The 11,492-nt window shown below is 45.8% G+C and overlaps 1 protein-coding gene across 1 annotated transcript in view; it reads left to right on the plus strand.

Moving 5' to 3' along the window:
* apbb2b (amyloid beta (A4) precursor protein-binding, family B, member 2b) overlaps positions 1-11,492 on the plus strand; it is a 44,712-nt gene that overhangs the window by 1,739 nt on the left and 31,481 nt on the right. Inside the window, exon 2 of the mRNA XM_078282550.1 lies at positions 7,048-7,143. The gene's annotated coding sequence lies outside the window, so the exon portion shown is untranslated. The remainder of the gene's footprint in view (positions 1-7,047; positions 7,144-11,492) is intronic.

The raw sequence follows: 11,492 nt of genomic DNA on the forward strand, positions 1-11,492 counted from the left end.
CTGGCTGCTGTTGGAGTGTACCAATGAGGCTTCTCTCTCTCTCTCTCTCTCTCTCTCTCTCTCTTTCTCGTGCCCTCCTCGCCTGGGGACACACTGGCTCTCAGATGCATTTTTTTCCACCACGTCCTCCGCGGTGTGTGTGCTTCTTTGCGTGTGCGTTTAGGGAGTGTGTGTGTGCGCACATGAAGCATCACGCACACACTTGTCCTGCCGAGTCGAAAGCGTACACGATGAATGAAACCCAGGATGCTGTCATGTCGTGAATGTGCGAGCCAGCGATTGTGTTTCTACTATACAGACTGTACGTCCTGGTGGTGAACAGTCAGCGCTCACCGGCGGCGGCGGCGGTTATTCTCGTCAGGTTTATGCTGCGGCGTTGGTTTGGTGAGTTCATTAGTGCGAGCCACAAGAACGGATGTGTCACTGCTGCACCACCGTAGTTGAAATGGTGCACTGTCATCCTCTCCTCCTCTCTATCACTGCCTCTCCTCCTCCTCCCTCGCCCCCCTCTCCCTCTCCTTCCAGCCCTTTGCCCTGTTATTTGGCTTCGTCCAGACCCAGGCCCGCAGTGTGTGTGTGTGTGTGTGTGTGTGTGTAGGAACATGATGTCATTACTAATTGCTGAAGGCTCTTGAGCTGTTAAGTTGGTTTATATTCTGGCCCTCTCTCCCTATCCCCCTTTTCCTGCTCCTTCTCTTCCTCTCATCCCTCTTTCCGTCTTACTTTCTTCTCCCCTCCCTCGATCTCTCTCTCTCTCTCTCTCTCTCTCTCTCTCTCTCTCTCAGTCTCTCTGTCTCTGTCTCTGTCTCTCTCTCTCTCTGTCTCTCTCTCTGCCTCTCTCTCTCTCTCTCTCTCTCTCTGTCTCTGTCTCTCTCTCTCTCTCTCTCTCTCTCTCTCTCTCTCTCTCTCTCTCCCTTTCTCTCTTTCTAGCATTTCTATTCAACATCAGGAGTTGCTGACTATGGAAAAAGTGACTCGGACATTTATGGGCCAAGTTTTGAGCCAAGTGCTGCAGACTGTTCTTGTGTGCTTGTGTGTGTGTGTGTGTGTGTGTGTGTGTGTGTGTGTTTGTTTGTTTAGCTTTGGTATTAAGAAAGTGCTTTGATTTTGCAGTGCAGCAACTCTCAAGATGGCAGCTCTTCTGGTTAGGGAGCTACTATCACCCCTCTGAGAATAGATATATAATGGACACACACACACGTCCATTCATACACACACACACACACACACACACAGTGCACATGGACAAATATAGCCATTCAGTAGGCTAATGCAAGCTGTCACCCTGTGAAGCTGCAAGCATGTCAGACACCCAAAATACCCCTTGATATCCTAGCTAGCCCCAGAATAACCTGCAGACTAGATGTAGTTCTCCTGGCCAGACTGTGTGTGTGTGTGTGTGTGTGTGTGTGTGTGTGTGTGTGTGTGTGTGTGTGTGTGTGTGTGTGTGTGGTGCTGGGGCTTCCTTGTATGCCTTGCAGCGGCAATGTGTGTGGTCAGGGTCATGTACAACAGCTGATGAGAAAGGATGATGAAAGTGTACATGTGCGTACATGCTTGCATATGTGTGTGTGTGTGTGTGTGTGTGTGTGTGAGCAATCAGATAAGGAGGGAGATTTGTTATCAACACCCTGCTTCCCCTGTGAAACAATACCACAGGCCCGCCCTTGACCAAACAAGTGTGTGTGTGTGTGCGTGTGTGAAGGCATGTGCATATTTGTGTGTGTGTGTGTGTGTAGAGTCTCTCCAGATTGGACAGATGAATGATGAATTAAGGACAGCAGAGATTAGATTCATCCCAGGCTGTCAAGTTGGCAAGATAATCACATTTCTGTTTGTGTTTGTGTGTGTGTGTGTGTATTTGCGTTTGTGTTTGTGTATGTGCATGTCTGTGTGTGTATGCGTATGTTTGTGTGTTGTGGTTGTGGTCGAGGAGGGGAGAGTGTATTGGTGTGTGTCCTATCTTTTCCTCTATCTCTTTCTTCTCACTTTCTCTGTCAGCCCCCTATCGATGCCCCTCAATAGGGTTATTGTCCCCACTGTCAGGCTGTGGTGTGTGTGTGTGTGTGTGTGTGTGTGTGTGTGTGTGTGTGTGTGTGTGTGTGTGTGTGTATGTATTGTTGTTGCAGGGAGCAGACAGCCGTGAGGTGTGTTTGAACAGAGAAGGAGCACAGAGGCCCTGTTCATCCTGTAGGGTGTGAAACTGAATGATAGGGCCTCTCTCTCTCTCTCTCTCCCTCTCTCCCTCTGTCTGTCTATCTGTCTGTCTATCTATCTGTCTCTCTCTTTCTCTCGTTCTCTCTCTCTCTCTCTCTCTCCCTGTCTCTCTCTCTGTCTCTCTGTCTTTGTTTCTGTCAATGTCTTTCACCCACACGTTCGTTCCTCATTGCCTCCTCTTGGCTCAGTTTTACTTGGCGTCTTTGTTTTCTTTCTGTATGTATATGTGTGTGTGTGTGTGTGTGTGTGTGTGTGTGTGTAATGCAATGTGTCAGCTCCTGGCAGCCCTCATTGATAGGCTGTCTCCTAGCTGTCAAGTCTGCGTTGTGATTGCGTCGTCAGTATGCATGCTATTCCGCCTAAAAATTACCTGTGGAAGCAGGAAAGGATGGACAAGTTTTCCACTTTCAAAGAAAACACCGCACACACACACACACACACACACACACACACTTACACACACTCACACTTTTTCCATCTTTTGTTTATATGTTTCTGTTTCTGATGTTGTCTTTTCCACATCGCTGCACACTCACACGTACACCCGCATATCTCTCAGTTCAGCTGCATAAGGGTTTTCTGCCTCTCATTTTGACCTTCCTCTCTCTCTCTCTCTCTCTCTCTCTCTCTCTCTCTCTCTCCCTTTCTCTCTCTCTCTCTCTCTCTCTCATACACACGCACACTCACACACCATGAAAGACAGAACGTGATGAAAGAGGCTGTAAAGGCCAGGGCCCCAGGTGCCTCTCTAAATTGGCCCACTACAGCGAGTTCAAGGATTTCTGCGTTATCTCAAAACAAGGATCGACTCTGAGTTTGTAGTCCCGACTCGGCTCATATCCTCCCTCCTTGCCGCATTTTCCAGAAACACTCGAGGGGCGACGGACAAGTGTTCAGCTCTAATAGGCTGCATGTGGAATGGGCAGGAGGAAGAAGCCATGGGCTGGTTGGACGTGCCAAGTGATATATTTGCAGCACACTGATAATTTGGAAGCCTGTTGTGTGCTATTCAAAACATCCCACACACAATTCCCGCAATACTATCAAGGATTAGTGCCTGGCAGATATGTTGTATCGGCGTGTTTTCCACCAACAACGGATGATAATTAGCACCAATAAATGTAGATTGGGTTGGCATAAACCCTCAAAGTCCCCAAAGTTTGCATTTCTTATATTTGTCCGTGGACTTATTGTTTATATTTGGGATGTGTCACTCTTGTAGCTATTTTTGGTGTTCCTTTTTAGCCTAAAGACGGCGACGATGGTGGTCTAAAACGTTTCTGGTTCCAAGTCGTCTCCAACTGGCTTTCTGTTGTCACCGCTGCTCTTTGAGATTTCGTGATGAAGGCGTGTGCTTGTAGATGTTTTTCTAATTTCTCTTGAATTTTCTCATTACAGTTATTTTCAGATGTGTTGGACATCAGTGCATTTTGAAGCTGATTGTCGACTTTGATATTGGATTCAAAAACCCTAAACAACAGCAATCGGACAAAAAAACACATACAGAAGACCTCTGATATGACACATCATCGATACATGTTATAACTTATGAAATCAAAAGTGCAGTTAAACCATTGTTAAATCTCAAAGGCATAAATCTCAATTCTGAAAGGCAATATTACTGCTTCCTGTATGGTCTAGTAATTCTCAGTTGTTCTGACCATGCTATAACTGACTACAGACATAGACATACAGTATAGACTGTAGACTTTCTGTTAAAGCTGTTATCCTCGCAGGCTTGTCACTGTGCATTGTGGGAAAACTGGAATCCACTGGAATCGACCAGGAAAGACATTCCTGTGTGATGATTGGACAGGATGACAGGTGAAAGGAATGTTGAATCAGGATCACAGTCTGTGGTGGTTTTGGAGCAGTCCGGATTTGCGTCCCGCAGTGATGATGTCATATCCTGTGGGGGAAGACAGATTAAGCAAGCAGCTGCGGTTCGGATATGATGCAATACCAGGTCTCCTATTTCTAAAACTATGAAATATTTGAATCGTTTTTCCTAGTTGCTCGACTTTTATAAACTATAATTGAACTGAATTGAGTGGTACAGCTTGATCATCCACACAGCGCTGGAATGTGCCTCTTGGCTTTGCACTGACATGGCAAAACAAGTGGAGTGGCAGTCTTGGCCCTGTGTGTGTTTGCTCCAAACAGTGGCGGTGCAGCGCTGGTCCACTGGTCATGGCCAGCTAGCTGCATCAGCCACGTCCAAAACCAATGTCCTGTCAGAGAAGAATGCTCTGCTAATGTTGGGAAACAACAACGCAAACTTCCACTGGTAGGGAGAGAGAGAGAGAGAGAGAGAGGGAGAGGCTGCAATTGTGTGAGAGGAAAAGACGGAGGGAGGGAGGGGATGATTTAAAGCACTGGAGAGAGAGAGAGATAGTTGCAGCGGTGTCTGTGGTCCCTTTGGCAGAGATGGGACATTCCTTTTCTGATGAGTCACTCTCTCGCTCTGATCTCCTTTCTCTCCTGACATCCCTTGTTCTTACTCTGGTAGCCTTTTCCCACTGCCTCTCATTTTCTGACTGTCTCTCTTTCTTACTCTCTTTTACTTTGTCAGTTTTGTTTTTTGACTAAGTCAAAGCGTCCTGCCAATCAGATCAGAGGAGGCAGTGACATCAGTACGATCTTGTGACATCACCACGGGACAGCTTGCCACTGGCTCTGTCTAATGAAATGTGAGGTATCAAGGCCATGTTGAACACACAGACAGACATGCACACCCACCCACACCCCCCCACACACACACAGTCTGAGTAAGAGCTGTATTGTTCGTGTCTAGACTTCCTTGTCCTCTCGGATGTCCTGCCACATCCCAGCTATATATAGGATATCCAGTCTCTCTTCACCTTGGATCATCTCACAGACATTTTGTGTGTGTGCATGCTAGTGATGTGCAAAAGTCTGTTTTGTCATGGCTGACTCGTCGGTGGGTTGTCTGAATGACAGTGTATACAAAATGCCAAAATTCAACATAAGCTTATTGAGCTATGGGCAAAATACTTTCAAAAAATAATATTAACCATAAAAAACGAGCATTAAGTGTGTGTTTTAACTCATGAAAATTTATTTTGTCAAAGGAATAGGCAATATAAATTTAATAGGCAATATAAATTTAAAAGAATGCTATGCACGAAACAACCTGTGAAGCAGGTTTAGTGCTAGAAGTAACAGATAATCATTGTATAATTTTTGAAGATGGAAAAGGCTTAGTGCAAAACTATATTTATACGTCCGAAGAAGGTAAGAGCTTACAAATAGACTTAAGAAACAATATGGCTGAAATGCAAACGTGCAAAAAGTACGAAAAAATACAATAACAAAAAGGAAGAAAAACCATAATAATAATAAAAACAGGGATGCACATCCCTTGTGCATGCCTGTCCGTCTGTCTGTGTGTTTTCAGTGAGAAAGGGAGAGACATGGCTTTTTAATACACATGGCTTTCCCCCATGTAGCTGTAACTCTGGCAGCATCTCAAGCAAGCAGACGAGAACTCTCATAAAGCACAAAGCCCTAATAAGCAACACTGTGAGTCATGCTAGGAGAACTTTCTCTGCTGATCACAAACATAATGAACAACGCTAGACAGCTGTGTAATCCAATTGTAAAAATACGTACGCATATACAATACAATATGTACTAAGACGCTGAAATAATGACGCCGGGAAATGATTTAAAAAAGACAGAGAGAAAGATAATGAGCGAGGGACTGGGAGAGAAAGGATGAGAGAGAGGTGTGTGTGTGTGATTGTATGTGTGTGTGTGTGAGAAGTTATGGTGGCTGGCGGCCGCGCTTCTGCTGCTGCCATCAGCGTCGCGTCCAGGAAAGAGCTGTGGTCTCATTACAGAGCCGGGGCTGGCTGCTCCACCGGCCCGTCTGTGTCCCGCAGGCTGCAGGCCGAAGGCCGAAGGGCTGAAATGGGACTTCCCCGACGTGTGCTGTGCTCGGTGTCGGTGTGTGTGTGTGTGTGTGTGTGTGCACGGTGTAGTCTTTCTCCCCTCCCTCGACCTCCCCTCACCCACAGGAAAGAGAGAAAGGAGGGGGTGGGGTGTAAAGCACACTCTCTCCCAAGTTTCCCAAATCCAGGAAATCTCTTCTTGGCTTCTGTTTCAGAAATATGTTTCTTTTCCACTTCATAGGGCTCCGAGGTGTGTGTCTGTGCGTGTGTGTGTGTGTGTGTGTGTGTGTGTGTGTGGCGAGATTTCTGAGTCTGTCACGAAACTAGAACGTTGCCTCCTCTACTACTCTCTCTTTTCATTTCTCCTCTCCTCTCCTCGTCCCTCACCCCGCCCCGGCAGTCCTTTAGCTGTGTTAGCTGGAGTTAACAATTCATCATGACAAATCAGTGCATGCCACAACGGCTCTCCCTTTTCCTCAGTTTCACTACCAGTCAAAAGTTTGGACACACCGCATTTTTCTTTATTTTTACCATTTCCCACATTTTAGAATAATAGGAAAGACATCAAAACTATGAAATAACACAAATGGAATTATGCAGTGACCAAAAAAGTGTTAAACAAATCAAAACTATCTTATATTTTAGATTCTTTAAAGTAGCCACACTTTGCCTTGATGGACAGGCAAAGGCTTTGGAAAGAAATTCATACATTCATTCATCAACTTCACTATTTATATTTGTCTGAGAAGCAAATTTCAAGCATTTAAGCATAAGCCTTTAGATCAAAATGGCTTTAAGATAATGAAAAACACAGTACATTCAATCAGGTGTGTCCAAACTTTTGACTGGTAGTGTGCTTCCCATGTAAAACCAAGGGAAAATGTTTACTCTTGTCTGTCTACTCTCTCTGTTTCAGGTGACCCTCCGCTGATGTGCCTGCCTGCCTGTTGCTCTCTCCACTAAAGGATCGGCTGTCTCCCTCGTTCTCATCAGAAGAGAGATTTCCATTCAGGTATATATTTACCTCTCGCTCCACACCTCACTCCTCGTATTCTTTGCCCTCTCATTGTTGGAAAGCACGGTTAGTTTGCTTGGGGCCAGTGAATGAAACATGTACACACATGCCATGCACGAATGGTCAACATTTACCTCTGTTTGTATGGTGTGTGTGTGTGTGTGTGTGTGTGTGTGTGTGTTTGCTGCCCCTTTTGTTGACCAATTAGAGGTTTTTGCCCCCCAGTCGCCCGGACCCACCCGCCCAAAAAGAGACATGCCAGAGATTCTTTGGCACACCCTGAAAATTCCTCTCTGCTCTCCTTTCTTTTGTGGTCATTTTCGTCTCTCGCTCTCCCGCCCGTGAAAACCACGCCAATGGAAAATGATACCTTTTACAATATACAGTACATTGAGGGACACACACACGCACACACACACACACACACACACATGCGCACAGCCAGACGCAGTCGGTCTTGATGTGTACTTTAAACTGTGACTGGGCAAGTGGAATTATAGTGGAGCTGTAGCTATTTCGGTCTGTCCTTCACACTCACTATACACTGCTGCTGCAAGGACGATGTATGGCCATGGGAGCATGCTCGACTCGCATGGCTCTCTGGAAACCATGGCTGAGTGTGTGTGTCTGAGCGTGTGTGTGTGTGTGTGTGTGTGTGTGTTTGTTCGTACACAAGATTGTTTGTTTAGGCTGCAGTCTCAGGCAAAGTGTTACTTTGTCTCTGTTATTTCCCCCCATTGACAGTACAAGGATACACACATACATACACACACATACACACACACACACACACACACACACACACGGCCTCCTCTCTGTTCTCCTCTTCCGCTGTTATTCTGGAACCGGAATCTGAGAATAGCTATTGTTTTCTTGCATACCGCTTCCTTGTATTAGTGGGTATGCACACTCAGACACACACACACACACACACACACACACTCCCACACACAGTGGACCAGACTGGACCAGTCATCAGCAGTCTGGTACCTTTGTGTTGGACTGATTGATGCGTCTTGTCTGTGTTCTTCCGCTGGCTCTGCAGTCACTTTCATTCAGCCTGAATTTGCCAATAACTGGAAAATGTTCAGCTACAGCTCACTCTGTATATTAGAGTAGGGCTAGATAGTAAAAAAGATTAGGTTTGGCACAGTGGTTGGAATGAGAAGAGAGAGCTGTATTATATATGTTTATGGTTAGCAGCGTTGCTAGTTTCCTAGCAGTGGAAGCTGGCAGCAGCTGAGTGCAAAAGGCCTGGGCTAAGACGCAGCCAATGAAAATACAGCAAAGAAAGATCTGGAAAGATTGCCGGCTATTGTGCAGCTGGCTCTCACTCTCACGTCCTAATCCAAAAGTTACAAAAACACCCGCTCGCCTTTTCTATTTTGCATGCCTCGCCTCGTTGACATGAATCCATCCACTTTGTTTTCCATGGCCCGGCCTCTTAACTGCGACAGTTTTGCTTTCTTGTCAGCTTTTTCGGGTAACAGATGGGGTTTCTCACGAGGAGAAGAGGAGAAGGGAAGAGGAGGGGAAGAGTGGCTGTAAATCAGCGCTGTAGGGAGAAACGGGTGTTTTTATGAGAGTTTACAGACCTTCTTCGCTTTTAATGAGAAAAGACAGCAATTCTCCTCTAGACAAAGGAATGAGGGAGAAGGGGGGGGGGGGTGAAGGATGGAGGGAGGAGAGGAATGGCGTGGAGGCTAGGAGAGGAAGAGGAAGAGGAATGGAGAGGAAAAGGGAGGGGAGCGGGCCAAAGAAATGGGGAGAAGAGGAAAGAGGTTAAAGTGGAGTGGGATTAGCAGAGGAGCTGGAATGGCAAAAAGGCTTGAGAAAGAAGGGAAGGAAAGAGGGATGAGAGGCCTATCAAACTCTTGGCAGGTATCCACTTGGCATATGAATTTAAAAGCAATCTGTCTGTCTCTCTTTCTCTCTGTCCGTAGTCTGGCAAACCAGGGCGGATACACTCACACACACACACACACACACACACACACACACACAACACACACAGAAAGAGAAAGAGAAAGACAGCGAGAGAGGTGGAGTGGTTGCAGCTGCTGCCTTCATTCTTGCTGGAGCCAGCCCCCCAACATGCCTTTGACACACACTCACACACACACACACACACACACACACACACACACATACAGGGCTGTGGGTTGGCCAGTGGGTCAGAAGTCAAAGGTCACCGTCTCATTGCGCCACATCTTAGATCTTATTACCTACCCCCCGTGGTGCATGTTTGTTGTGTGTGTGTTTCTGTCTGTGTGTGTGTGTCTGTTAGTGTGTGTCTGTCAGTGTGTGTCTGCATGTTAGTGAGTCCGTCTGTCTGTACTCCCGTCTGTCTTTCTGTTTTTGCCTGGACGTTGAATTGTTTACAAGCGAGTCCATGTGCAAAGTTTATCCCCGGGTTTACTATGCATGTGTGTGTGTGAAGGAGTGTTTACGTCCCCGGGTCTCAGTGCCAGTGGTTCCCTGCCCACAGAGGGGCCCTGTAATTAAGACTAGACCCCCCGTCCACAGCAGAGGGCTGCTGGGAGCCCTTTATGGCCGCTGTGAGGCCCAGCCCAGAGCAGTCCCAGTGTAGCACTGCTATCCCCCTCCAGTAGAAGCCGTATCCAGATGCAGTTTTTGTTACAGTTTTTAGTGCGTCGCAGAGCTGTTGCTCCGCCCTAAATGTTTTATTTCCATTTGTCAGAAGGCAAAAGGAATGATCTCGCAACCATACACTGAATTTGTCCTGCTGTGTAACATTAGGAAAGAACTGCAGTGGCAGAGAGCTGCAGGATCGCAGACTTCTATTACAGCTACCACACATTCCCAGTGTAAAGGCAGCGTCTCGCAGACTGGCAGCAGTCTTGAGTTATGAGTGGGACATTTCAGCACGTTCACAAAATTGAGTGACCGTGAATGGCTATGTTTCATGGGAAGTGATTCAAACTTTTTTCTTTTGTATACACCCCCACACATACTCACACACATACTCACACATATATACGCACACACACACCCTGGTATGCGGGCCTGTTGCAGCAGGAGTCAGAGTTGAGCATGCCTTGTAATTTTGTCCCAGAATGCAACATTTTTTTTTACAGTGTTATTTTATGATGCGCTTTTATGCATCTTTCTTTTTTTTTTATGTGTGTGTATGTGTGTGTGTGCTTCTCCATCAGATAATATGCGCATACATTCACTCCCTCCCACAGTCCAATCTGTGCCTTTGTGGAGCGTCAGTGACGGCAAAAGACTGAATATTGTTTTTTTCTCAGATTTCCGACCTGATGTCTCCTATAGGTGCGGCTCCAGCTTCATCTCACTGTCCTCAACTCCAGCTTAAACTGTTAGAGAAGAAATGATACAGCTGGTCTGAGGTCAGAAATGACACAGCTGGTCTGGAGATGTGTTAGTATTATAGCGTGGTCAGTGCAACACCCAGTGTTGTCAGACAAACCAGATGTTGTTTGTCTGCTGTCATTTCAGAAAACAGTACAGTGAAGTTATCGGCTCAGTGCAGCGGTGGGTCGTCTTTTTGTGGCAGATCTACTTCCCTTGACTAGGAAAGTTGAGTCGATTTACCAGCACCAGTAAAGCAATTCAGCATTCAGAAAAGCATACACTCTCAATCTCTGAGTAGTTATATAAACTAATATAAAAATGGGAAAGTTATGTAAGCGGAATGAAATGGAATGAGTCACTCATTTCATGTTATTTATTAATTTATATTTAGAATAAAGTGTACATTTTGGCAAGCTAGGGAGACACACATTATGCAAATTGGTTTTCCCTCGGTTCCTCCACAGCTCATTTTATAAATGCCTCAATCTTTGATTAAATGTTGGCTGTTCAGTAATGAAAGCAATATTGGAAGCATGCTAGTTTGTTACTGATCATCATTCACTTGCATAAAAGAATAAGTTCTTGCAACCTTCAACACAAGTTTGCCTTTGTCTTAGTGACTCATAAGAATGACTGTGAAAACAAGGGGAGGTTAGCAGGGTAGGGCAGGGGGAAAGGAAGAACTGATTAACTTGTCATACCAATTGGCCAATGGGGGGCGTGGCTTCTCATGAATATAATGTACGAATGGATTCACATAACACCATCTAACTTTGTGGCCTATCAGAACATAATAAGAGGCAAACCCTCCATTATTGGCCCAATCAAACAACATGGAGGCACTGGACAGCTCATTTCCAGTTTAGACATAATCGTCCTGCCAATTTTTCCAAAACTTGTCGTAGAAGGGCAGCTCTAATGGAAGCTGAACAGATATAGTGCTGATTTGCCATGTGGAGTTGTGATAATCAGCTAAAATAAATTTGAACAGGCAGATCTCATGTCCC

Source organism: Centroberyx gerrardi, chromosome 3 (assembly GCF_048128805.1).
Source record: "Centroberyx gerrardi isolate f3 chromosome 3, fCenGer3.hap1.cur.20231027, whole genome shotgun sequence".
NCBI classification, from domain to species: Eukaryota; Metazoa; Chordata; class Actinopteri; order Beryciformes; family Berycidae; genus Centroberyx; species Centroberyx gerrardi.